This window comes from Lissotriton helveticus, chromosome 7 (genome assembly GCF_964261635.1).
Source record: "Lissotriton helveticus chromosome 7, aLisHel1.1, whole genome shotgun sequence".
NCBI classification, from domain to species: domain Eukaryota; kingdom Metazoa; phylum Chordata; class Amphibia; order Caudata; family Salamandridae; genus Lissotriton; species Lissotriton helveticus.
Window position 1 is genome coordinate 456,688,852 of NC_136068.1, and position 26,163 is coordinate 456,715,014.

A 26,163-nucleotide genomic window follows, 5' to 3' on the forward strand; every position below is an offset into this window, starting at 1 on the left:
AGCGCCAACACAAGCAAGCACGAGTAAATGCAAGAAGTGCAATATGTAAACAAGCACAAGCAAATGCAAGAGCTGAAACAAGTAACCAGGCACAAACAAGGACAACAGTAAGCACAACAAGCATTGGTAAAGGCAAGAAATGCAAATGAAACAAGCACGAGCAAGCACAAGTAACAAACAAAGACGACCTTGAGCACAATCGAGCACTGATACAAGCAACAAGAAGTGTGATGAATCGAAGTGACTTTAGCAACAAGCACAAGCCAAGGCAACGATAAACACAACAAGCACAAGCCAGTACAAATCTCGAGTGCGACAAACACAAGCAAATGCAGATACAGAACGTAACAAGCACGAGCCAAGGCAAGTACCAAAGTAAACTTCAACACCACGTGAAGACAAATAATTAAAAAGTAGAAGAAGCTAAGAAAACAAATGATACAGAAGCAGGCGTAAACAAATATCAAAGAAGCCTTCTCTCATCAACTAAGTGACTGGATAACCTGCACTAGTCTGGAACGAAACTCAAGAACAAGATGTCAACGTTGCCACGTATCATTGCGGAAGCGCCACCGACCACCTGCAGTTAGCACGCAACACCAAAGAAAGCGGGAATTCGCTGAGCCACGAGTCACGCATGGTGCAGCTGAATGGTGGCCATTTTGAACTCAGGAAATCCAAGCTTAACTCACTGAAGCATACCGAGAAAGTCGCGCCAAGGGCGGTCAACATACAGTAGTCACCCGGGAGCGGCGAATCTTACCACAATCAAAGGAAACGACCAAACAAAGGCGCTCGCCCGAGGAGGGTCGGCAAAAGAAGACAGGAAGCAAAGTGAACAGTCCTGTGACATTGTCATACTAGCACATTCCACCATCATGTCGGTAAGAAAAGAAACACACAAGTCCAATCCCTTTATTGAAGTACCACCCCCAGTGACACAGACTGACATTCAGAGTTTGGGTCCCAAATGGAACCGGTGGCTGGAATCACTGGACGATTTTCTTGACGCAATCGGTAAACGAAGAGATGGAAAATGTCTGACACTACTCCTCCAGCTGGTGGGGGGCGACGCTTAATCAGAACATTCTCTGACAAAGACACAGAGACCTATGAAAGACTCCAAGAGAAGCTACGCGCCTATTTCAACGCACAGGCAGACGTGGATCATGATCGCATTGCCTTCAACACAGCACGGCAGGAACCAAGAGAACCATTGCCAAACTTCATCACCCGGTTGCAAAGTCTGGTACAATGCTGCCATTTCAACACATTTACAAATGAGGAAGCAGTTCGGCTCCGGATAATCGAAGGCTGTTCAAGTTCTAACACGAAGCGCAAGATCCTTCGAGGGCATTGGTCGCTAAAGGAAATCATCAAGAAGGCCGAAGTTGGAGTGCGGGTCAAAGCAAGAGAATTATCAAAAGAATTACACCTGAGTGCAAGACACAAAGATACCAGGAAAGAGACATCTCTCATGTCTGTATATAAAGCCCCAGAAACAAACAAAACCAGAAACAGGGAGAGTGAGAGTGAAGGCAGACCAGAGATAAGACAGCGGGAGAGACAAAGTGACATGAAATACTCTGAGTCAACAACACAAAAGACCGAGATGATCCAGGATTGTGACAGCGTCACTGATACAACCTCAAGGAGTTATTCAACCTCAAGGAGCCATTCAACACATGGTGCAAACGATTCTGAAGCAGATGACGTGTCAAGTGGGACGGATCGCACCAATGGACCAGATGACAGCCTGCCCCACAAATGTGCAAGAAAGGCAAACTATAGAAGACTGGACCAGTCACGTCAACGCTGGAAATCGGTACACGATCACACCCGTAACACAGATGTCAGTGCACAAAACAAGCGGGAAGAAGAAGCAAACCGGATAAGACGGACTGATACACTCAGACACCGGAAAGAGGAAGACAAACGCATCCACGACATCCGAGACAATGAAGAAACTGAGAGGAGGCCATTATCATCACATGAGAGAGGCAGAGACAAAATACCCAGGGATCAAACACAAGAAATAAATATTTGGTTATCAAACAACTTCTCCAGTAAGATGACACCGAAGTCACTTAGAGAAAGGTACCCGGAGAAATATCCCAAAGAGAACTCCGACTCTAGGAGCAGCTCGTCACGGCATACCTGTTTCAGAAATCCTCCGTTCAAGACACACTCAAAGGAACGGTATCAAAGGAAATTGACAAAAGACTCCTCTGATTTAGAAAGCACGTCTGTTCGATCCCTCGAGTCGACCGAGTCATGGTCCCGACGATGGCCATGGCGTCAACCACCTGAACACACCCCAGAACCAAAGGACATTCTTCCCATCAAGAGTAACGTATCTCACACCAATGTCCCTGAGTACTCAATCACTCCACAAGACAACCTGTCATGTCAGTCGCAGGTACATCAAGATATAAACAATATACCTTCACCCCTGATAGGGTCAGTGAGGCTGACCCAAAGGGCCTACAGAAGGAAAACAGATATAGTGGACATTACACACCGGATGGGAAAGGACTATTCAGTCACTCTGCAAGGAAAGCCAGACGTGTTAACAGAGACAGATCATCATCAGATAAGAGAGAAACATGCACATGCCCAGACAGTCAAAGGGTTCACCAGTCCCAAATGTGAGTGGGAGTGGGTGAGACAACCAGAGGCAGTGAATGAGTCCCCGAACCAAACCAAGATGGTCTCTTCAGATAGCGCCTTACCGTCTGGTATACATGACTTTGAACAGGAGGGCAGTGTTGCCCTCGACAGGACAAGACAAAAAGAAGTAAAATCATATGTGGGTGCTCGGAAGAGAACCAGAACAACATCCCCTCATGAAGGAGATCGAGCGTTAATCAAACAAGAGCCACAAAGAAAGATAGACTACCGACATCAAGCTGAGCCTTCCACAGCCACCTGAGAAACTGAAGATGAGTGGATCACCCAGAAGCTGATTGGAAACCACCACGAACCTGAGCACAAGAAGACCACACGAGACGTCTCGCAATTTCAAAGATACACTCCTGCAATAAAAGATGTTCTTGTCAAAGCGACAGAAAGCCACACAATGGAAATGGAGATGCGTCTCCATAGTTTGAACGGGCGGCCCGTGGACCCGTGTGGCTGACTGAGGAACTATAAACATGTTGGACACTAAGCTTATTTTATTAACAAGGGGGGAGATGTAAGATTGTGTGATGCAGTCTAGTGTTTAAGGGGTGGAGCCAGGGAAGGAACAGGAACGGGAGGAGCTGGGGGACGGTCGTGGGGCAGTTAGAGTAAGGACAGGGTCGAGGGAAGAAGCAGAAATAAAAGCTCCTTAATAACTGACGCCTGGTGTCTGTCATAAATAGTAGCACGATGCTACACCCGCCACGGACTCTCATGGACCTCTTCTTTTTCTTTTGTCCTGGCCACCATTTTGCTGCTATTCTCGGACGCTTTTTTCTGGACCCCGCAAAAAACACAGTTGATGGACAGAATGTAGAACAATGTCATACATTCACCCCAGTACAAGGATCTGGGCCTAAATCCATCGTTTTTTTGCACTCCACACCACCCTGGGTTAGACACTGGCTATATGCAAATCAGCTCTGACCCTGTGCCTCATGGGAACAGTCCAGTCCGAACTACCAAGCCATGTCTTTACAAGACCGGAATCAAGCATCCAAGGACCGGTTTCTGGCTATCAGCCTTCTTCAGCCTGGATAGCTTGACTACAGTGGTGTGGAGAGCCTGGGACTCACGTCTGAGCATACCCAGCCCACTCGGGGTGAAAGTTGCAAAAAACACAGTTGATGGACAGAATGTAGAACAATGTCATACATTCACCCCAGTACAAGGATCTGGGCCTAAATCCATCGTTTTTTTGCACTCCACACCACCCTGGGTTAGACACTGGCTATATGCAAATCAGCTCTGACCCTGTGCCTCATGGGAACAGTCCAGTCCGAACTACCAAGCCATGTCTTTCCCAGACCGGAATCAAGCATCCAAGGACCGGTTTCTGGCTATCAGCCTTCTTCAGCCTGGATAGCTTGACTCCAGTGGTGTGGAGAGCCTGGGACTCACGTCTGAGCATACCCAGCCCACTCGGGGTGAAAATTGCAAAAAACACAGTTGATGGACTGGGAAAGGCATGGCTTGGTAGTTCGGACTGGACTGGACTGTTCCCATGAGGCACAGGGTCAGAGCTGATTTGCATATAGCCAGTGTATAACCCAGGGTAGTGTGGAGTGCACAAAAACGATGGATTTGGGCCCAGATCCTTGTACTGGGGTGAGTGTATGACATTGTTCTACATTCTGTCCATCAACTGTGTTTTTTGCAATTTTCACCCCGAGTGGGCTGGGTATGCTCAGACGTGAGTCCCAGGCTCTCCACACCACTGGAGTCAAGCTATCCAGGCTGATGAAGGCTGATAGCCAGAAACCGGTCCTTGGATGCTTGATTCCGGTCTGGGAAAGGCATGGCTTTGTAGTTCGGACTGGACTGTTCCCATGAGGCACAGGGTCAGAGCTGATTTGCATATAGCCAGTGTCTAACCCAGGGTGGTGTGGAGTGCAAAAAAACAATGGATTTGGGCCCAGATCCTTGTACTGGGGTGAGTGTATGACATTGTTCTACATTCTGTCCATCAACTGTGTTTTTTGCAATTTTCACCCCGAGTGGGCTGGGTATGCTCAGACGTGAGTCCCAGGCTCTCCACACCACTGGAGTCAAGCTATCCAGGCTGATGAAGGCTGATAGCCAGAAACCGGTCCTTGGATGCTTGATCCCGGTCTGGGAAATGCATGGCTTGGTAGTTCGGACTGGACTGTTCCCATGAGGCACAGGGTCAGAGCTGATTTGCATATAGCCAGTGTCTAACCCAGGGTGGTGTGGAGTGCAAAAAAACGATGGATTTGGGCCCAGATCCTTGTACTGGGGTGAGTGTATGACATTGTTCTACATTCTGTCCATCAACTGTGTTTTTTGCAATTTTCACCCCGAGTGGGCTGGGTATGCTCAGACGTGAGTCCCAGGCTCTCCACACCACTGGAGTCAAGCTATCCAGGCTGATGAAGGCTGATAGCCAGAAACCGGTCCTTGGATGCTTGATCCCGGTCTGGGAAATGCATGGCTTGGTAGTTCGGACTGGACTGTTCCCATGAGGCACAGGGTCAGAGCTGATTTGCATATAGCCAGTGTCTAACCCAGGGTGGTGTGGAGTGCAAAAAAACGATGGATTTGGGCCCAGATCCTTGTACTGGGGTGAGTGTATGACATTGTTCTACATTCTGTCCATCAACTGTGTTTTTTGCAATTTTCACCCCGAGTGGGCTGGGTATGCTCAGACATGAGTCCCAGGCTCTCCACACCACTGGAGTCAAGCTCTCCAGGCTGATGAAGGCTGATAGCCAGAAACCGGTCCTTGGATGCTTGATTCCGGTCTGGGAAAGGCATGGCTTGGTAGTTCGGACTGGACTGTTCCCATGAGGCACAGGGTCAGAGCTGATTTGCATATAGCCAGTGTCTAACCCAGGGTGGTGTGGAGTGCAAACAAAATGATGGATTTGAGCCCAGGACCTTGTACTGGCGTGAGTGTATGACATTGTTCTACATTCTGTCCATCAACTGTGTTTTTTGCAATTTTCACCCCGAGTGGGCTGGGTATGCTCAGACGTGAGTCCCAGGCTCTCCACACCACTGGAGTCAAGCTATCCAGGCTGATGAAGGCTGATAGCCAGAAACCGGTCCTTGGATGCTTGATTCCGGTCTGGGAAAGGCATGGCTTGGTAGTTCGGACTGGACTGTTCCCATGAGGCACAGGGTCAGAGATGATTTGCATATAGCCAGTGTCTAACCCAGGGTGGTGTGGAGTGCAAAAAAACGATGGATTTGGGCCCAGATCCTTGTACTGGGGTGAGTGTATGACATTGTTCTACATTCTGTCCATCAACTGTGTTTTTTGCAATTTTCACCCCGAGTGGGCTGGGTATGCTCAGACGTGAGTCCCAGGCTCTCCACACCACTGGAGTCAAGCTATCCAGGCTGATGAAGGCTGATAGCCAGAAACCGGTCCTTGGACGCTTGATTCCGGTCTGGGAAAGGCATGGCTTGGTAGTTCGGACTGGACTGTTCCCATGAGGCACAGGGTCAGAGCTGATTTGCATATAGCCAGTGTCTAACCCAGGGTGGTGTGGAGTGCAAAAAAACGATGGATTTGGGCCCAGATCCTTGTACTGGGGTGAGTGTATGACATTGTTCTACATTCTGTCCATCAACTGTGTTTTTTGCAATTTTCACCCCGAGTGGGCTGGGTATGCTCAGACGTGAGTCCCAGGCTCTCCACACCACTGGAGTCAAGCTATCCAGGCTGATAAAGGCTGATAGCCAGAAACCGGTCCTTGGATGCTTGATTCCGGTCTGGGAAAGGCATGGCTTGGTAGTTCGGACTGGACTGTTCCCATGAGGCACAGGGTCAGAGCTGATTTGCATATAGCCAGTGTCTAACCCAGGGTGGTGTGGAGTGCAAAAAAAAACGATGGATTTGGGCCCAGATCCTTGTACTGGGGTGAGTGTATGACATTGTTCTACATTCTGTCCATCAACTGTGTTTTTTGCAATTTTCACCCCGAGTGGGCTGGGTATGCTCAGACGTGAGTCCCAGGCTCTCCACACCACTGGAGTCAAGCTATCCAGGCTGATGAAGGCTGATAGCCAGAAACCGGTCCTTGGATGCTTGATTCCGGTCTGGGAAAGGCATGGCTTGGTAGTTCGGACTGGACTGTTCCCATGAGGCACAGGGTCAGAGATGATTTGCATATAGCCAGTGTCTAACCCAGGGTGGTGTGGAGTGCAAAAAAACGATGGATTTGGGCCCAGATCCTTGTACTGGGGTGAGTGTATGACATTGTTCTACATTCTGTCCATCAACTGTGTTTTTTGCAATTTTCACCCCGAGTGGGCTGGGTATGCTCAGACGTGAGTCCCAGGCTCTCCACACCACTGGAGTCAAGCTATCCAGGCTGATGAAGGCTGATAGCCAGAAACCGTTCCTTGGATGCTTGATTCCGGTCTGGGAAAGGCATGGCTTGGTAGTTCGGACTGGACTGTTCCCATGAGGCACAGGGTCAGAGCTGATTTGCATATTGCCAGTGTCTAACCCAGGGTGGTGTGGAGTGCAAAAAAACGATGGATTTGGGCCCAGATCCTTGTACTGGGGTGAGTGTATGACATTGTTCTACATTCTGTCCATCAACTGTGTTTTTTGCAATTTTCACCCCGAGTGGGCTGGGTATGCTCAGACGTGAGTCCCAGGCTCTCCACACCACTGGAGTCAAGCTATCCAGGCTGATGAAGGCTGATAGCCAGAAACCGGTCCTTGGATGCTTGATTCCGGTCTGGGAAAGGCATGGCTTGGTAGTTCGGACTGGACTGTTCCCATGAGGCACAGGGTCAGAGCTGATTTGCATATAGCCAGTGTCTAACCCAGGGTGGTGTGGAGTGCAAAAAAACGATGGATTTGGGCCCAGATCCTTGTACTTGGGTGAGTGTATGACATTGTTCTACATTCATTCCATCAACTGTGTTTTTTGCAATTTTCACCCCGAGTGGGCTGGGTATGCTCAGACGTGAGTCCCAGGCTCTCCACACCACTGGAGTCAAGCTATCCAGGCTGATGAAGGCTGATAGCCAGAAACCGGTCCTTGGATGCTTGATTCCGGTCTGGGAAAGGCATGGCTTGGTAGTTCGGACTGGACTGTTCCCATGAGGCACAGGGTCAGAGCTGATTTGCATATAGCCAGTGTCTAACCCAGGATGGTGTGGAGTGCAAAAAAACGATGGATTTGGGCCCAGATCCTTGTACTGGGGTGAGTGTATGACATTGTTCTTCATTTTGTCCATCAACTGTGTTTTTTGCAATTTTCACCCCGAGTGGGCTGGGTATGCGCAGACGTGAGTCCTAGGCTCTCCACACCACTGGAGTCAAGCTATCTAGGCTGATGAAGGCTGATAGCCAGAAACCGGTCCTTGGATGCTTGATTCCGGTCTGGGAAAGGCATGGCTTGGTAGTTCGGACTGGACTGTTCCCATGAGGCACAGGATCAGAGCTGATTTGCATATAGCCAGTGTCTAACCCAGGGTGGTGTGGAGTGCAAAAAAACGATGGATTTGGGCCCAGATCCTTGTACTGGGGTGAGTGTATGACATTGTTCTACATTCTGTCCATCAACTGTGTTTTTTGCAATTATCACCCTGAGTGGGCTGGGTATGCTCAGACGTGAGTCCCAGGCTCTGCACACCACTGGAGTGAAGCTATCCAGGCTGAAGAAGGCAGATAGCCAGAAACCGGTCTTTGGATGCTTGATTCCGGTCTGGGAAAGGCATGGCTTGGTAGTTCCGACTGGACTATTCCCATGAGGCACAGGGTCAGAGCTGATTTGCAAATAGCCAGTGTCTAACCCAGGGTGGTGTGGAGTGCAAAAAAAATGATGGATTTGGGCCCAGATCCTTGTACTGGGGTGAATGTATGACATTGTTCTACATTCTGTCCATCAACTGTGATTTTAGCAATTTTCACCCTGAGTGGGCTGGGTATGCTCAGACGTGAGTCCCAGGCTCTCCACACCACTGGAGTCAAGCTAGCCAGGCTGATGAAGGCTGATAGCCAGAAACCGGTCCTTGGATGCTTGATCCCGGTCTGGGAAAGGCATGACTTGGTAGTTCGGACTGGACTGTTCCCATGAGGCACAGGGTCAGAGCTGATTTGCATATAGCCAGTGTCTAACCCAGGGTGGTGTGGAATGCAAAAAAATGATAGATTTGGGCCCAGATCCTTGTACTGGGGAGAGTGTATGACATTGTTCTACATTCTGTCCATCAACTGTGTTTTTTGCAATTTTCACCCCGAGTGGGCTGGGTATGCTCAGACATGAGTCCCAGGCTCTCCACACCACTGGAGTCAAGCTCTCCAGGCTGATGAAGGCTGATAGCCAGAAACCGGTCCTTGGATGCTTGATTCCGGTCTGGGAAAGGCATGGCTTGGTAGTTCGGACTGGACTGTTCCCATGAGGCACAGGGTCAGAGCTGATTTGCATATAGCCAGTGTCTAACCCAGGGTGGTGTGGAGTGCAAAAAAACGATGGATTTGGGCCCAGATCCTTGTACTTGGGTGAGTGTATGACATTGTTCTACATTCTGTCCATCAACTGTGTTTTTTGCAATTTTCACCCCGAGTGGGCTGGGTATGCTCAGACGTGAGTCCCTGGCTCTCCACACCACTGGAGTCAAGCTATCCAGGCTGATGAAGGCTGATAGACAGAAACCGGTCCTTGGATGCTTGATTCCGGTCTGGGAAAGGCATGGCTTGGTAGTTCGGACTGGACTGTTCCCATGAGGCACAGGGTCAGAGCTGATTTGCATATAGCCAGTGTCTAACCCAGGGTGGTGTGGAGTGCAAAAAAACGATGGATTTGGGCCCAGATCCTTGTACTGGGGTGAGTGTATGACATTGTTCTACATTCTGTCCATCAACTGTGTTTTTTGCAATTTTCACCCCGAGTGGGCTGGGTATGCTCAGACGTGAGTCCCAGGCTCTCCACACCACTGGAGTCAAGCTATCCAGGCTGATGAAGGCTGATAGCCAGAAACCGGTCCTTGGATGCTTGATTCCGGTCTGGGAAAGGCATGGCTTGGTAGTTCGGACTGGACTGTTCCCATGAGGCACAGGGTCAGAGCTGATTTGCATATAGCCAGTGTCTAACCCAGGGTGGTGTGGAGTGCAAAAAAACGATGGATTTGGGCCCAGATCCTTGTACTGGGGTGAGTGTATGACATTGTTATACATTCTGTCCATCAACTGTGTTTTTTGCAATTTTCACCCCGAGTGGGCTGGGTATGCTCAGACGTGAGTCCCAGGCTCTCCACACCACTGGAGTCAAGCTATCCAGGCTGATGAAGGCTGATAGCCAGAAACCGGTCCTTGGATGCTTGATTCCGGTCTGGGAAAGGCATGGCTTGGTAGTTCGGACTGGACTGTTCCCATGAGGCACAGGGTCAGAGCTGATTTGCATATAGCCAGTGTCTAACCCAGGGTGGTGTGGAGTGCAAAAAAACGATGGATTTGGGCCCAGATCCTTGTACTGGGGTGAGTGTATGACATTGTTCTACATTCTGTCCATCAACTGTGTTTTTTGCAATTTTCACCCCGAGTGGGCTGGGTATGCGCAGACGTGAGTCCTAGGCTCTCCACACCACTGGAGTCAAGCTATCTAGGCTGATGAAGGCTGATAGCCAGAAACCGGTCCTTGGATGCTTGATTCCGGTCTGGGAAAGGCATGGCTTGGTAGTTCGGACTGGACTGTTCCCATGAGGCACAGGATCAGAGCTGATTTGCATATAGCCAGTGTCTAACCCAGGGTGGTGTGGAGTGCAAAAAAACGATGGATTTGGGCCCAGATCCTTGTACTGGGGGTGAGTGTATGACATTGTTCTACATTCTGTCCATCAACTGTGTTTTTTGCAATTATCACCCTGAGTGGGCTGGTATGCTCAGACGCGAGTCCCGGGCTCTCCACACCACTGGAGTCAAGCTATCCAGGCTGATGAAGGCTGATAGCCAGAAACCGGTCCTTGAATGCTTGATTCCATTCTGGGAAAGGCATGGCTTGGTAGTTCGGACTGGACTGTTCCCATGAGGCACAGGGTCAGAGCTGATTTGCATATAGCCAGTGTCTAACCCAGGGTGGTGTGGAGTGCAAAAAAAATGATGGATTTGGGCCCAGATCCTTGTACTGGGGTGAATGTATGACATTGTTCTACATTCTGTCCATCAACTGTGATTTTAGCAATTTTCACCCTGAGTGGGCTGGGTATGCTCAGACGTGAGTCCCAGGCTCTCCACACCACTGGAGTCAAGCTAGCCAGGCTGATGAAGGCTGATAGCCAGAAACCGGTCCTTGGATGCTTGATCCCGGTCTGGGAAAGGCATGACTTGGTAGTTCGGACTGGACTGTTCCCATGAGGCACAGGGTCAGAGCTGATTTGCATATAGCCAGTGTCTAACCCAGGGTGGTGTGGAGTGCAAAAAAATGATAGATTTGGGCCCAGATCCTTGTACTGGGGAGAGTGTATGACATTGTTCTACATTCTGTCCATCAACTGTGTTTTTTGCAATTTTCACCCCGAGTGGGCTGGGTATGCTCAGACATGAGTCCCAGGCTCTCCACACCACTGGAGTCAAGCTCTCCAGGCTGATGAAGGCTGATAGCCAGAAACCGGTCCTTGGATGCTTGATTCCGGTCTGGGAAAGGCATGGCTTGGTAGTTCGGACTGGACTGTTCCCATGAGGCACAGGGTCAGAGCTGATTTGCATATAGCCAGTGTCTAACCCAGGGTGGTGTGGAGTGCAAAAAAACGATGGATTTGGGCCCAGATCCTTGTACTTGGGTGAGTGTATGACATTGTTCTACATTCTGTCCATCAACTGTGTTTTTTGCAATTTTCACCCCGAGTGGGCTGGGTATGCTCAGACATGAGTCCCTGGCTCTCCACACCACTGGAGTCAAGCTATCCAGGCTGATGAAGGCTGATAGACAGAAACCGGTCCTTGGATGCTTGATTCCGGTCTGGGAAAGGCATGGCTTGGTAGTTCGGACTGGACTGTTCCCATGAGGCACAGGGTCAGAGCTGATTTGCATATAGCCAGTGTCTAACCCAGGGTGGTGTGGAGTGCAAAAAAACGATGGATTTGGGCCCAGATCCTTGTACTGGGGTGAGTGTATGACATTGTTCTACATTCTGTCCATCAACTGTGTTTTTTGCAATTTTCACCCCGAGTGGGCTGGGTATGCTCAGACGTGAGTCCCAGGCTCTCCACACCACTGGAGTCAAGCTCTCCAGGCTGATGAAGGCTGATAGCCAGAAATCGGTCCTTGGATGCTTGATTCCGGTCTGGGAAAGGCATGGCTTGGTAGTTCGGACTGGACTGTTCCCATGAGGCACAGGGTCAGAGCTGATTTGCATATAGCCAGTGTCTAACCCAGGGTGGTGTGGAGTGCAAAAAAACGATGGATTTGGGCCCAGATCCTTGTACTGGGGTGAGTGTATGACATTGTTCTACATTCTGTCCATCAACTGTGTTTTTTGCAATTTTCACCCCGAGTGGGCTGGGTATGCTCAGACGTGAGTCCCAGGCTCTCCACACCACTGGAGTCAAGCTATCCAGGCTGATGAAGGCTGATAGCCAGAAACCGGTCCTTGGATGCTTGATTCCGGTCTGGGAAAGGCATGGCTTGGTAGTTCGGACTGGACTGTTCCCATGAGGCACAGGGTCAGAGATGATTTGCATATAGCCAGTGTCTAACCCAGGGTGGTGTGGAGTGCAAAAAAACGATGGATTTGGGCCCAGATCCTTGTACTGGGGTGAGTGTATGACATTGTTCTACATTCTGTCCATCAACTGTGTTTTTTGCAATTTTCACCCCGAGTGGGCTGGGTATGCGCAGACGTGAGTCCTAGGCTCTCCACACCACTGGAGTCAAGCTATCTAGGCTGATGAAGGCTGATAGCCAGAAACCGGTCCTTGGATGCTTGATTCCGGTCTGGGAAAGGCATGGCTTGGTAGTTCGAACTGGACTGTTCCCATGAGGCACAGGATCAGAGCTGATTTGCATATAGCCAGTGTCTAACCCAGGGTGGTGTGGAGTGCAAAAAAACGATGGATTTGGGCCCAGATCCTTGTACTGGGGTGAGTGTATGACATTGTTCTACTATCTGTCCATCAACTGTGTTTTTTGCAATTATCACCCTGAGTGGGCTGGGTATGCTCAGACGTGAGTCCCAGGCTCTGCACACCACTGGAGTGAAGCTATCCAGGCTGAAGAAGGCTGATAGCCAGAAACCGGTCCTTGGATGCTTGATTCCGGTCTGGGAAAGGCATGGCTTGGTAGTTCCGACTGGACTATTCCCATGAGGCACAGGGTCAGAGCTGATTTGCAAATAGCCAGTGTCTAACCCAGGGTGGTGTGGAGTGCAAAAAAAACGATGGATTTGGGCCCAGATCCTTGTACTGGGGTGAATGTATGACATTGTTCTACATTCTGTCCATCAACTGTGTTTTTTGCAATTTTCACCCTGAGTGGGCTGGGTATGCTCAGACGTGAATCCCAGGCTCTCCACACCACTGGAGTCAAGCTATCCAGGCTGATGAAGGCTGATAGCCAGAAACCGGTCCTTGGATGCTTGATCCCGGTCTGGGAAAGGCATGGCTTGGTAGTTCGGACTGGACTGTTCCCATGAGGCACAGGGTCAGAGCAGATTTGCATATATCCAGTGTCTAACCCAGGGTGGTGTGGAGTGCAAAAAAACGATGGATTTGGGCCCAGATCCTTGTACTGGGGTGAGTGTATGACATTGTTCTACATTCTGTCCATCAACTGTGTTTTTTGCAATTTTCACCCCGAGTGGGCTGGGTATGCTCAGACATGAGTCCCAGGCTCTCCACACCACTGGAGTCAAGCTCTCCAGGCTGATGAAGGCTGATAGCCAGAAACCGGTCCTTGGATGCTTGATTCCGATCTGGGAAAGGCATGGCTTGGTAGTTCCAACTGGACTGTTCCCATGAGGCACAGGGTTAGAGCTGATTTGCATATAGCCAGTGTCTAACCCAGGGTGCTGTGGAGTGCAAAAAAACGATGGATTTGAGCCCAGGACCTTGTACTGGGGTGAGTGTATGACATTGTTCTACATTCTGTCCATCAACTGTGTTTTTTGCAATTTTCACCCCGAGTGGGCTGGGTATGCTCAGACGTGAGTCCCAGGCTCTCCACACCACTGGAGTCAAGCTATCCAGGCTGATGAAGGCTGATAGCCAGAAACCGGTCCTTGGATGCTTGATTCCGGTCTGGGAAAGGCATGGCTTGGTAGTTCGGACTGGACTGTTCCCATGAGGCACAGGGTCAGAGATGATTTGCATATAGCCAGTGTCTAACCCAGGGTGGTGTGGAGTGCAAAAAAACGATGGATTTGGGCCCAGATCCTTGTACTGGGGTGAGTGTATGACATTGTTCTACATTCTGTCCATCAACTGTGTTTTTTGCAATTTTCACCCCGAGTGGGCTGGGTATGCTCAGACGTGAGTCCCAGGCTCTCCACACCACTGGAGTCAAGCTATCCAGGCTGATGAAGGCTGATAGCCAGAAACCGGTCCTTGGATGCTTGATTCCGGTCTGGGAAAGGCATGGCTTGGTAGTTCGGACTGGACTGTTCCCATGAGACACAGGGTCAGAGCTGATTTGCATATAGCCAGTGTCTAACCCAGGGTGGTGTGGAGTGCAAAAAAATGATAGATTTGGGCCCAGATCCTTGTACTGGGGAGAGTGTATGACATTGTTCTACATTCTGTCCATCAACTGTGTTTTTTGCAATTTTCACCCCGAGTGGGCTGGGTATGCTCAGACGTGAGTCCCTGGCTCTCCACACCACTGGAGTCAAGCTATCCAGGCTGATGAAGGCTGATAGCCAGAAACCGTTCCTTGGATGCTTGATTCCGGTCTGGGAAAGGCATGGCTTGGTAGTTCGGACTGGACTGTTCCCATGAGGCACAGGGTCAGAGCTGATTTGCATATAGCCAGTGTCTAACCCAGGGTGGTGTGGAGTGCAAAAAAACGATGGATTTGGGCCCAGATCCTTGTACTTGGGTGAGTGTATGACATTGTTCTACATTCTGTCCATCAACTGTGTTTTTTGCAATTTTCACCCCGAGTGGGCTGGGTATGCTCAGACGTGAGTCCCTGGCTCTCCACACCACTGGAGTCAAGCTATCCAGGCTGATGAAGGCTGATAGACAGAAACCGGTCCTTGGATGCTTGATTCCGGTCTGGGAAAGGCATGGCTTGGTAGTTCGGACTGGACTGTTCCCATGAGGCACAGGGTCAGAGCTGATTTGCATATAGCCAGTGTCTAACCCAGGGTGGTGTGGAGTGCAAAAAAACGATGGATTTGGGCCCAGATCCTTGTACTGGGGTGAGTGTATGACATTGTTCTACATTCTGTCCATCAACTGTGTTTTTTGCAATTTTCACCCCGAGTGGGCTGGGTATGCTCAGACGTGAGTCCCAGGCTCTCCACACCACTGGAGTCAAGCTATCCAGGCTGATGAAGGCTGATAGCCAGAAACCGGTCCTTGGATGCTTGATTCCGGTCTGGGAAAGGCATGGCTTGGTAGTTCGGACTGGACTGTTCCCATGAGGCACAGGGTCAGAGCTGATTTGCATATAGCCAGTGTCTAACCCAGGGTGGTGTGGAGTGCAAAAAAACGATGGATTTGGGCCCAGATCCTTGTACTGGGGTGAGTGTATGACATTGTTCTACATTCTGTCCATCAACTGTGTTTTTTGCAATTTTCACCCCGAGTGGGCTGGGTATGCGCAGACGTGAGTCCTAGGCTCTCCACACCACTGGAGTCAAGCTATCTAGGCTGATGAAGGCTGATAGCCAGAAACCGGTCCTTGGATGCTTGATTCCGGTCTGGGAAAGGCATGGCTTGGTAGTTCGGACTGGACTGTTCCCATGAGGCACAGGATCAGAGCTGATTTGCATATAGCCAGTGTCTAACCCAGGGTGGTGTGGAGTGCAAAAAAACGATGGATTTGGGCCCAGATCCTTGTACTGGGGGTGAGTGTATGACATTGTTCTACATTCTGTCCATCAACTGTGTTTTTTGCAATTATCACCCTGAGTGGGCTGGTATGCTCAGACGTGAGTCCCAGGCTCTCCACACCACTGGAGTCAAGCTATCCAGGCTGATGATGGCTGATAGCCAGAAACCGGTCCTTGGATGCTTGATTCCATTCTGGGAAAGGCATGGCTTGGTAGTTCGGACTGGACTGTTCCCATGAGGCACAGGGTCAGAGCTGATTTGCATATAGCCAGTGTCTAACCCAGGGTGGTGTGGAGTGCAAAAAAAATGATGGATTTGGGCCCAGATCCTTGTACTGGGGTGAATGTATGACATTGTTCTACATTCTGTCCATCAACTGTGATTTTAGCAATTTTCACCCTGAGTGGGCTGGGTATGCTCAGACGTGAGTCCCAGGCTCTCCACACCACTGGAGTCAAGCTAGCCAGGCTGATGAAGGCTGATAGCCAGAAACCGGTCCTTGGATGCTTGATCCCGGTCTGGGAAAGGCATGACTTGGTAGTTCGGACTGGACTGTTCCCATGAGGCACAGGGTCAGAGCTGATTTGCATATAGCCAGTGTCTAACCCAGGGTGGTGTGGAGTGCAAAAAAATGATAGATTTGGGCCCAGATCCTTGTACTGGGGAGAGTGTATGACATTGTTCTACATTCTGTCCATCAACTGTGTTTTTTGCAATTTTCACCCCGAGTGGGCTGGGTATGCTCAGACATGAGTCCCAGGCTCTCCACACCACTGGAGTCAAGCTCTCCAGGCTGATGAAGGCTGATAGCCAGAAACCGGTCCTTGGATGCTTGATTCCGGTCTGGGAAAGGCATGGCTTGGTAGTTCGGACTGGACTGTTCCCATGAGGCACAGGGTCAGAGCTGATTTGCATATAGCCAGTGTCTAACCCAGGGTGGTGTGGAGTGCAAAAAAACGATGGATTTGGGCCCAGATCCTTGTACTTGGGTGAGTGTATGACATTGTTCTACATTCTGTCCATCAACTGTGTTTTTTGCAATTTTCACCCCGAGTGGGCTGGGTATGCTCAGACGTGAGTCCCTGGCTCTCCACACCACTGGAGTCAAGCTATCCAGGCTGATGAAGGCTGATAGACAGAAACCGGTCCTTGGATGCTTGATTCCGGTCTGGGAAAGGCATGGCTTGGTAGTTCGGACTGGACTGTTCCCATGAGGCACAGGGTCAGAGCTGATTTGCATATAGCCAGTGTCTAACCCAGGGTGGTGTGGAGTGCAAAAAAACGATGGATTTGGGCCCAGATCCTTGTACTGGGGTGAGTGTATGACATTGTTCTACATTCTGTCCATCAACTGTGTTTTTTGCAATTTTCACCCCGAGTGGGCTGGGTATGCTCAGACGTGAGTCCCAGGCTCTCCACACCACTGGAATCAAGCTCTCCAGGCTGATGAAGGCTGATAGCCAGAAATCGGTCCTTGGATGCTTGATTCCGGTCTGGGAAAGGCATGGCTTGGTAGTTCGGACTGGACTGTTCCCATGAGGCACAGGGTCAGAGCTGATTTGCATATAGCCAGTGTCTAACCCAGGGTGGTGTGGAGTGCAAAAAAACGATGGATTTGGGCCCAGATCCTTGTACTGGGGTGAGTGTATGACATTGTTCTACATTCTGTCCATCAACTGTGTTTTTTGCAATTTTCACCCCGAGTGGGCTGGGTATGCTCAGACGTGAGTCCCAGGCTCTCCACACCACTGGAGTCAAGCTATCCAGGCTGATGAAGGCTGATAGCCAGAAACCGGTCCTTGGATGCTTGATTCCGGTCTGGGAAAGGCATGGCTTGGTAGTTCGGACTGGACTGTTCCCATGAGGCACAGGGTCAGAGATGATTTGCATATAGCCAGTGTCTAACCCAGGGTGGTGTGGAGTGCAAAAAAATGATGGATTTGGGCCCAGATCCTTGTACTGGGGTGAGTGTATGACATTGTTCTACATTCTGTCCATCAACTGTGTTTTTTGCAATTTTCACCCCGAGTGGGCTGGGTATGCGCAGACGTGAGTCCTAGGCTCTCCACACCACTGGAGTCAAGCTATCTAGGCTGATGAAGGCTGATAGCCAGAAACCGGTCCTTGGATGCTTGATTCCGGTCTGGGAAAGGCATGGCTTGGTAGTTCGAACTGGACTGTTCCCATGAGGCACAGGATCAGAGCTGATTTGCATATAGCCAGTGTCTAACCCAGGGTGGTGTGGAGTGCAAAAAAACGATGGATTTGGGCCCAGATCCTTGTACTGGGGTGAGTGTATGACATTGTTCTACTATCTGTCCATCAACTGTGTTTTTTGCAATTATCACCCTGAGTGGGCTGGGTATGCTCAGACGTGAGTCCCAGGCTCTGCACACCACTGGAGTGAAGCTATCCAGGCTGAAGAAGGCTGATAGCCAGAAACCGGTCCTTGGATGCTTGATTCCGGTCTGGGAAAGGCATGGCTTGGTAGTTCCGACTGGACTATTCCCATGAGGCACAGGGTCAGAGCTGATTTGCAAATAGCCAGTGTCTAACCCAGGGTGGTGTGGAGTGCAAAAAAAACGATGGATTTGGGCCCAGATCCTTGTACTGGGGTGAATGTATGACATTGTTCTACATTCTGTCCATCAACTGTGTTTTTTGCAATTTTCACCCTGAGTGGGCTGGGTATGCTCAGACGTGAATCCCAGGCTCTCCACACCACTGGAGTCAAGCTATCCAGGCTGATGAAGGCTGATAGCCAGAAACCGGTCCTTGGATGCTTGATCCCGGTCTGGGAAAGGCATGGCTTGGTAGTTCGGACTGGACTGTTCCCATGAGGCACAGGGTCAGAGCTGATTTGCATATATCCAGTGTCTAACCCAGGGTGGTGTGGAGTGCAAAAAAACGATGGATTTGGGCCCAGATCCTTGTACTGGGGTGAGTGTATGACATTGTTCTACATTCTGTCCATCAACTGTGTTTTTTGCAATTTTCACCCCGAGTGGGCTGGGTATGCTCAGACATGAGTCCCAGGCTCTCCACACCACTGGAGTCAAGCTCTCCAGGCTGATGAAGGCTGATAGCCAGAAACCGGTCCTTGGATGCTTGATTCCGATCTGGGAAAGGCATGGCTTGGTAGTTCCAACTGGACTGTTCCCATGAGGCACAGGGTTAGAGCTGATTTGCATATAGCCAGTGTCTAACCCAGGGTGGTGTGGAGTGCAAAAAAACGATGGATTTGAGCCCAGGACCTTGTACTGGGGTGAGTGTATGACATTGTTCTACATTCTGTCCATCAACTGTGTTTTTTGCAATTTTCACCCCGAGTGGGCTGGGTATGCTCAGACGTGAGTCCCAGGCTCTCCACACCACTGGAGTCAAGCTATCCAGGCTGATGAAGGCTGATAGCCAGAAACCGGTCCTTGGATGCTTGATTCCGGTCTGGGAAAGGCATGGCTTGGTAGTTCGGACTGGACTGTTCCCATGAGGCACAGGGTCAGAGATGATTTGCATATAGCCAGTGTCTAACCCAGGGTGGTGTGGAGTGCAAAAAAACGATGGATTTGGGCCCAGATCCTTGTACTGGGGTGAGTGTATGACATTGTTCTACATTCTGTCCATCAACTGTGTTTTTTGCAATTTTCACCCCGAGTGGGCTGGGTATGCTCAGACGTGAGTCCCAGGCTCTCCACACCACTGGAGTCAAGCTATCCAGGCTGATGAAGGCTGATAGCCAGAAACCGGTCCTTGGATGCTTGATTCCGGTCTGGGAAAGGCATGGCTTGGTAGTTCGGACTGGACTGTTCCCATGAGACACAGGGTCAGAGCTGATTTGCATATAGCCAGTGTCTAACCCAGGGTGGTGTGGAGTGCAAAAAAATGATAGATTTGGGCCCAGATCCTTGTACTGGGGAGAGTGTATGACATTGTTCTACATTCTGTCCATCAACTGTGTTTTTTGCAATTTTCACCCCGAGTGGGCTGGGTATGCTCAGACGTGAGTCCCTGGCTCTCCACACCACTGGAGTCAAGCTATCCAGGCTGATGAAGGCTGATAGCCAGAAACCGTTCCTTGGATGCTTGATTCCGGTCTGGGAAAGGCATGGCTTGGTAGTTCGGACTGGACTGTTCCCATGAGGCACAGGGTCAGAGCTGATTTGCATATAGCCAGTGTCTAACCCAGGGTGGTGTGGAGTGCAAAAAAACGATGGATTTGGGCCCAGATCCTTGTACTTGGGTGAGTGTATGACATTGTTCTACATTCTGTCCATCAACTGTGTTTTTTGCAATTTTCACCCCGAGTGGGCTGGGTATGCTCAGACGTGAGTCCCTGGCTCTCCACACCACTGGAGTCAAGCTATCCAGGCTGATGAAGGCTGATAGACAGAAACCGGTCCTTGGATGCTTGATTCCGGTCTGGGAAAGGCATGGCTTGGTAGTTCGGACTGGACTGTTCCCATGAGGCACAGGGTCAGAGCTGATTTGCATATAGCCAGTGTCTAACCCAGGGTGGTGTGGAGTGCAAAAAAACGATGGATTTGGGCCCAGATCCTTGTACTGGGGTGAGTGTATGACATTGTTCTACATTCTGTCCATCAACTGTGTTTTTTGCAATTTTCACCCCGAGTGGGCTGGGTATGCTCAGACGTGAGTCCCAGGCTCTCCACACCACTGGAGTCAAGCTCTCCAGGCTGATGAAGGCTGATAGCCAGAAACCGGTCCTTGGATGCTTGATTCCGGTCTGGGAAAGGCATGGCTTGGTAGTTCGGACTGGACTGTTCCCATGAGGCACAGGGTCAGAGCTGATTTGCATATAGCCAGTGTCTAACCCAGGGTGGTGTGGAGTGCAAAAAAACGATGGATTTGGGCCCAGATCCTTGTACTGGGGTGAGTGTATGACATTGTTCTACATTCTGTCCATCAACTGTGTTTTTTGCAATTTTCACCCCGAGTGGGCTGGGTATGCTCAGACGTGAGTCCCAGGCTCTCCACACCACTGGAGTCAAGCTATCCAGGCTGATGAAGGCTGATAGCCAGAAACCGGTCCTTGGATGCTTGATTCCGGTCTGGGAAAGGCATGGCTTGGTAGTTCGGACTGGACTGTTCCCATGAGGCACAGGGTCAGAGATGATTTGCATATAGCCAGTGTCTAACCCAGGGTGGTGTGGAGTGCAAAAAAACGATGGATTTGGGCCCAGATCCTTGTACTGGGGTGAGTGTATGACATTGTTCTACATTCTGTCCATCAACTGTGTTTTTTGCAATTTTCACCCCGAGTGGGCTGGGTATGCTCAGACGTGAGTCCCTGGCTCTCCACACCACTGGAGTCAAGCTATCCAGGCTGATGAAGGCTGATAGACAGAAACCGGTCCTTGGATGCTTGATTCCGGTCTGGGAAAGGCATGGCTTGGTAGTTCGGACTGGACTGTTCCCATGAGGCACAGGGTCAGAGCTGATTTGCATATAGCCAGTGTCTAACCCAGGGTGGTGTGGAGTGCAAAAAAACGATGGATTTGGGCCCAGATCCTTGTACTGGGGTGAGTGTATGACATTGTTCTACATTCTGTCCATCAACTGTGTTTTTTGCAATTTTCACCCCGAGTGGGCTGGGTATGCTCAGACGTGAGTCCCAGGCTCTCCACACCACTGGAGTCAAGCTATCCAGGCTGATGAAGGCTGATAGCCAGAAACCGGTCCTTGGATGCTTGATTCCGGTCTGGGAAAGGCATGGCTTGGTAGTTCGGACTGGACTGTTCCCATGAGGCACAGGGTCAGAGCTGATTTGCATATAGCCAGTGTCTAACCCAGGGTGGTGTGGAGTGCAAATAAACGATGGATTTGGGCCCAGATCCTTGTACTGGGGTGAGTGTATGACATTGTTCTACATTCTGTCCATCAACTGTGTTTTTTGCAATTTTCACCCCGAGTGGGCTGGGTATGCGCAGACGTGAGTCCTAGGCTCTCCACACCACTGGAGTCAAGCTATCTAGGCTGATGAAGGCTGATAGCCAGAAACCGGTCCTTGGATGCTTGATTCCGGTCTGGGAAAGGCATGGCTTGGTAGTTCGGACTGGACTGTTCCCATGAGGCACAGGATCAGAGCTGATTTGCATATAGCCAGTGTCTAACCCAGGGTGGTGTGGAGTGCAAAAAAACGATGGATTTGGGCCCAGATCCTTGTACTGGGGGTGAGTGTATGACATTGTTCTACATTCTGTCCATCAACTGTGTTTTTTGCAATTATCACCCTGAGTGGGCTGGTATGCTCAGACGTGAGTCCCAGGCTCTCCACACCACTGGAGTCAAGCTATCCAGGCTGATGAAGGCTGATAGCCAGAAACCGGTCCTTGGATGCTTGATTCCATTCTGGGAAAGGCATGGCTTGGTAGTTCGGACTGGACTGTTCCCATGAGGCACAGGGTCAGAGCTGATTTGCATATAGCCAGTGTCTAACCCAGGGTGGTGTGGAGTGCAAAAAAAATGATGGATTTGGGCCCAGATCCTTGTACTGGGGTGAATGTATGACATTGTTCTACATTCTGTCCATCAACTGTGATTTTAGCAATTTTCACCCTGAGTGGGCTGGGTATGCTCAGACGTGAGTCCCAGGCTCTCCACACCACTGGAGTCAAGCTAGCCAGGCTGATGAAGGCTGATAGCCAGAAACCGGTCCTTGGATGCTTGATCCCGGTCTGGGAAAGGCATGACTTGGTAGTTCGGACTGGACTGTTCCCATGAGGCACAGGGTCAGAGCTGATTTGCATATAGCCAGTGTCTAACCCAGGGTGGTGTGGAGTGCAAAAAAATGATAGATTTGGGCCCAGATCCTTGTACTGGGGAGAGTGTATGACATTGTTCTACATTCTGTCCATCAACTGTGTTTTTTGCAATTTTCACCCCGAGTGGGCTGGGTATGCTCAGACATGAGTCCCAGGCTCTCCACACCACTGGAGTCAAGCTCTCCAGGCTGATGAAGGCTGATAGCCAGAAACCGGTCCTTGGATGCTTGATTCCGGTCTGGGAAAGGCATGGCTTGGTAGTTCGGACTGGACTGTTCCCATGAGGCACAGGGTCAGAGCTGATTTGCATATAGCCAGTGTCTAACCCAGGGTGGTGTGGAGTGCAAAAAAACGATGGATTTGGGCCCAGATCCTTGTACTTGGGTGAGTGTATGACATTGTTCTACATTCTGTCCATCAACTGTGTTTTTTGCAATTTTCACCCCGAGTGGGCTGGGTATGCTCAGACGTGAGTCCCTGGCTCTCCACACCACTGGAGTCAAGCTATCCAGGCTGATGAAGGCTGATAGACAGAAACCGGTCCTTGGATGCTTGATTCCGGTCTGGGAAAGGCATGGCTTGGTAGTTCGGACTGGACTGTTCCCATGAGGCACAGGGTCAGAGCTGATTTGCATATAGCCAGTGTCTAACCCAGGGTGGTGTGGAGTGCAAAAAAACGATGGATTTGGGCCCAGATCCTTGTACTGGGGTGAGTGTATGACATTGTTCTACATTCTGTCCATCAACTGTGTTTTTTGCAATTTTCACCCCGAGTGGGCTGGGTATGCTCAGACGTGAGTCCCAGGCTCTCCACACCACTGGAATCAAGCTCTCCAGGCTGATGAAGGCTGATAGCCAGAAATCGGTCCTTGGATGCTTGATTCCGGTCTGGGAAAGGCATGGCTTGGTAGTTCGGACTGGACTGTTCCCATGAGGCACAGGGTCAGAGCTGATTTGCATATAGCCAGTGTCTAACCCAGGGTGGTGTGGAGTGCAAAAAAACGATGGATTTGGGCCCAGATCCTTGTACTGGGGTGAGTGTATGACATTGTTCTACATTCTGTCCATCAACTGTGTTTTTTGCAATTTTCACCCCGAGTGGGCTGGGTATGCTCAGACGTGAGTCCCAGGCTCTCCACACCACTGGAGTCAAGCTATCCAGGCTGATGAAGGCTGATAGCCAGAAACCGGTCCTTGGATGCTTGATTCCGGTCTGGGAAAGGCATGGCTTGGTAGTTCGGACTGGACTGTTCCCATGAGGCACAGGGTCAGAGATGATTTGCATATAGCCAGTGTCTAACCCAGGGTGGTGTGGAGTGCAAAAAAATGATGGATTTGGGCCCAGATCCTTGTACTGGGGTGAGTGTATGACATTGTTCTACATTCTGTCCATCAACTGTGTTTTTTGCAATTTTCACCCCGAGTGGGCTGGGTATGCGCAGACGTGAGTCCTAGGCTCTCCACACCACTGGAGTCAAGCTATCTAGGCTGATGAAGGCTGATAGCCAGAAACCGGTCCTTGGATGCTTGATTCCGGTCTGGGAAAGGCATGGCTTGGTAGTTCGAACTGGACTGTTCCCATGAGGCACAGGATCAGAGCTGATTTGCATATAGCCAGTGTCTAACCCAGGGTGGTGTGGAGTGCAAAAAAACGATGGATTTGGGCCCAGATCCTTGTACTGGGGTGAGTGTATGACATTGTTCTACTATCTGTCCATCAACTGTGTTTTTTGCAATTATCACCCTGAGTGGGCTGGGTATGCTCAGACGTGAGTCCCAGGCTCTGCACACCACTGGAGTGAAGCTATCCAGGCTGAAGAAGGCTGATAGCCAGAAACCGGTCCTTGGATGCTTGATTCCGGTCTGGGAAAGGCATGGCTTGGTAGTTCCGACTGGACTATTCCCATGAGGCACAGGGTCAGAGCTGATTTGCAAATAGCCAGTGTCTAACCCAGGGTGGTGTGGAGTGCAAAAAAAACGATGGATTTGGGCCCAGATCCTTGTACTGGGGTGAATGTATGACATTGTTCTACATTCTGTCCATCAACTGTGTTTTTTGCAATTTTCACCCTGAGTGGGCTGGGTATGCTCAGACGTGAATCCCAGGCTCTCCACACCACTGGAGTCAAGCTATCCAGGCTGATGAAGGCTGATAGCCAGAAACCGGTCCTTGGATGCTTGATCCCGGTCTGGGAAAGGCATGGCTTGGTAGTTCGGACTGGACTGTTCCCATGAGGCACAGGGTCAGAGCTGATTTGCATATATCCAGTGTCTAACCCAGGGTGGTGTGGAGTGCAAAAAAACGATGGATTTGGGCCCAGATCCTTGTACTGGGGTGAGTGTATGACATTGTTCTACATTCTGTCCATCAACTGTGTTTTTTGCAATTTTCACCCCGAGTGGGCTGGGTATGCTCAGACATGAGTCCCAGGCTCTCCACACCACTGGAGTCAAGCTCTCCAGGCTGATGAAGGCTGATAGCCAGAAACCGGTCCTTGGATGCTTGATTCCGATCTGGGAAAGGCATGGCTTGGTAGTTCCAACTGGACTGTTCCCATGAGGCACAGGGTTAGAGCTGATTTGCATATAGCCAGTGTCTAACCCAGGGTGGTGTGGAGTGCAAAAAAACGATGGATTTGAGCCCAGGACCTTGTACTGGGGTGAGTGTATGACATTGTTCTACATTCTGTCCATCAACTGTGTTTTTTGCAATTTTCACCCCGAGTGGGCTGGGTATGCTCAGACGTGAGTCCCAGGCTCTCCACACCACTGGAGTCAAGCTATCCAGGCTGATGAAGGCTGATAGCCAGAAACCGGTCCTTGGATGCTTGATTCCGGTCTGGGAAAGGCATGGCTTGGTAGTTCGGACTGGACTGTTCCCATGAGGCACAGGGTCAGAGATGATTTGCATATAGCCAGTGTCTAACCCAGGGTGGTGTGGAGTGCAAAAAAACGATGGATTTGGGCCCAGATCCTTGTACTGGGGTGAGTGTATGACATTGTTCTACATTCTGTCCATCAACTGTGTTTTTTGCAATTTTCACCCCGAGTGGGCTGGGTATGCTCAGACGTGAGTCCCAGGCTCTCCACACCACTGGAGTCAAGCTATCCAGGCTGATGAAGGCTGATAGCCAGAAACCGGTCCTTGGATGCTTGATTCCGGTCTGGGAAAGGCATGGCTTGGTAGTTCGGACTGGACTGTTCCCATGAGACACAGGGTCAGAGCTGATTTGCATATAGCCAGTGTCTAACCCAGGGTGGTGTGGAGTGCAAAAAAATGATAGATTTGGGCCCAGATCCTTGTACTGGGGAGAGTGTATGACATTGTTCTACATTCTGTCCATCAACTGTGTTTTTTGCAATTTTCACCCCGAGTGGGCTGGGTATGCTCAGACGTGAGTCCCTGGCTCTCCACACCACTGGAGTCAAGCTATCCAGGCTGATGAAGGCTGATAGCCAGAAACCGTTCCTTGGATGCTTGATTCCGGTCTGGGAAAGGCATGGCTTGGTAGTTCGGACTGGACTGTTCCCATGAGGCACAGGGTCAGAGCTGATTTGCATATAGCCAGTGTCTAACCCAGGGTGGTGTGGAGTGCAAAAAAACGATGGATTTGGGCCCAGATCCTTGTACTTGGGTGAGTGTATGACATTGTTCTACATTCTGTCCATCAACTGTGTTTTTTGCAATTTTCACCCCGAGTGGGCTGGGTATGCTCAGACGTG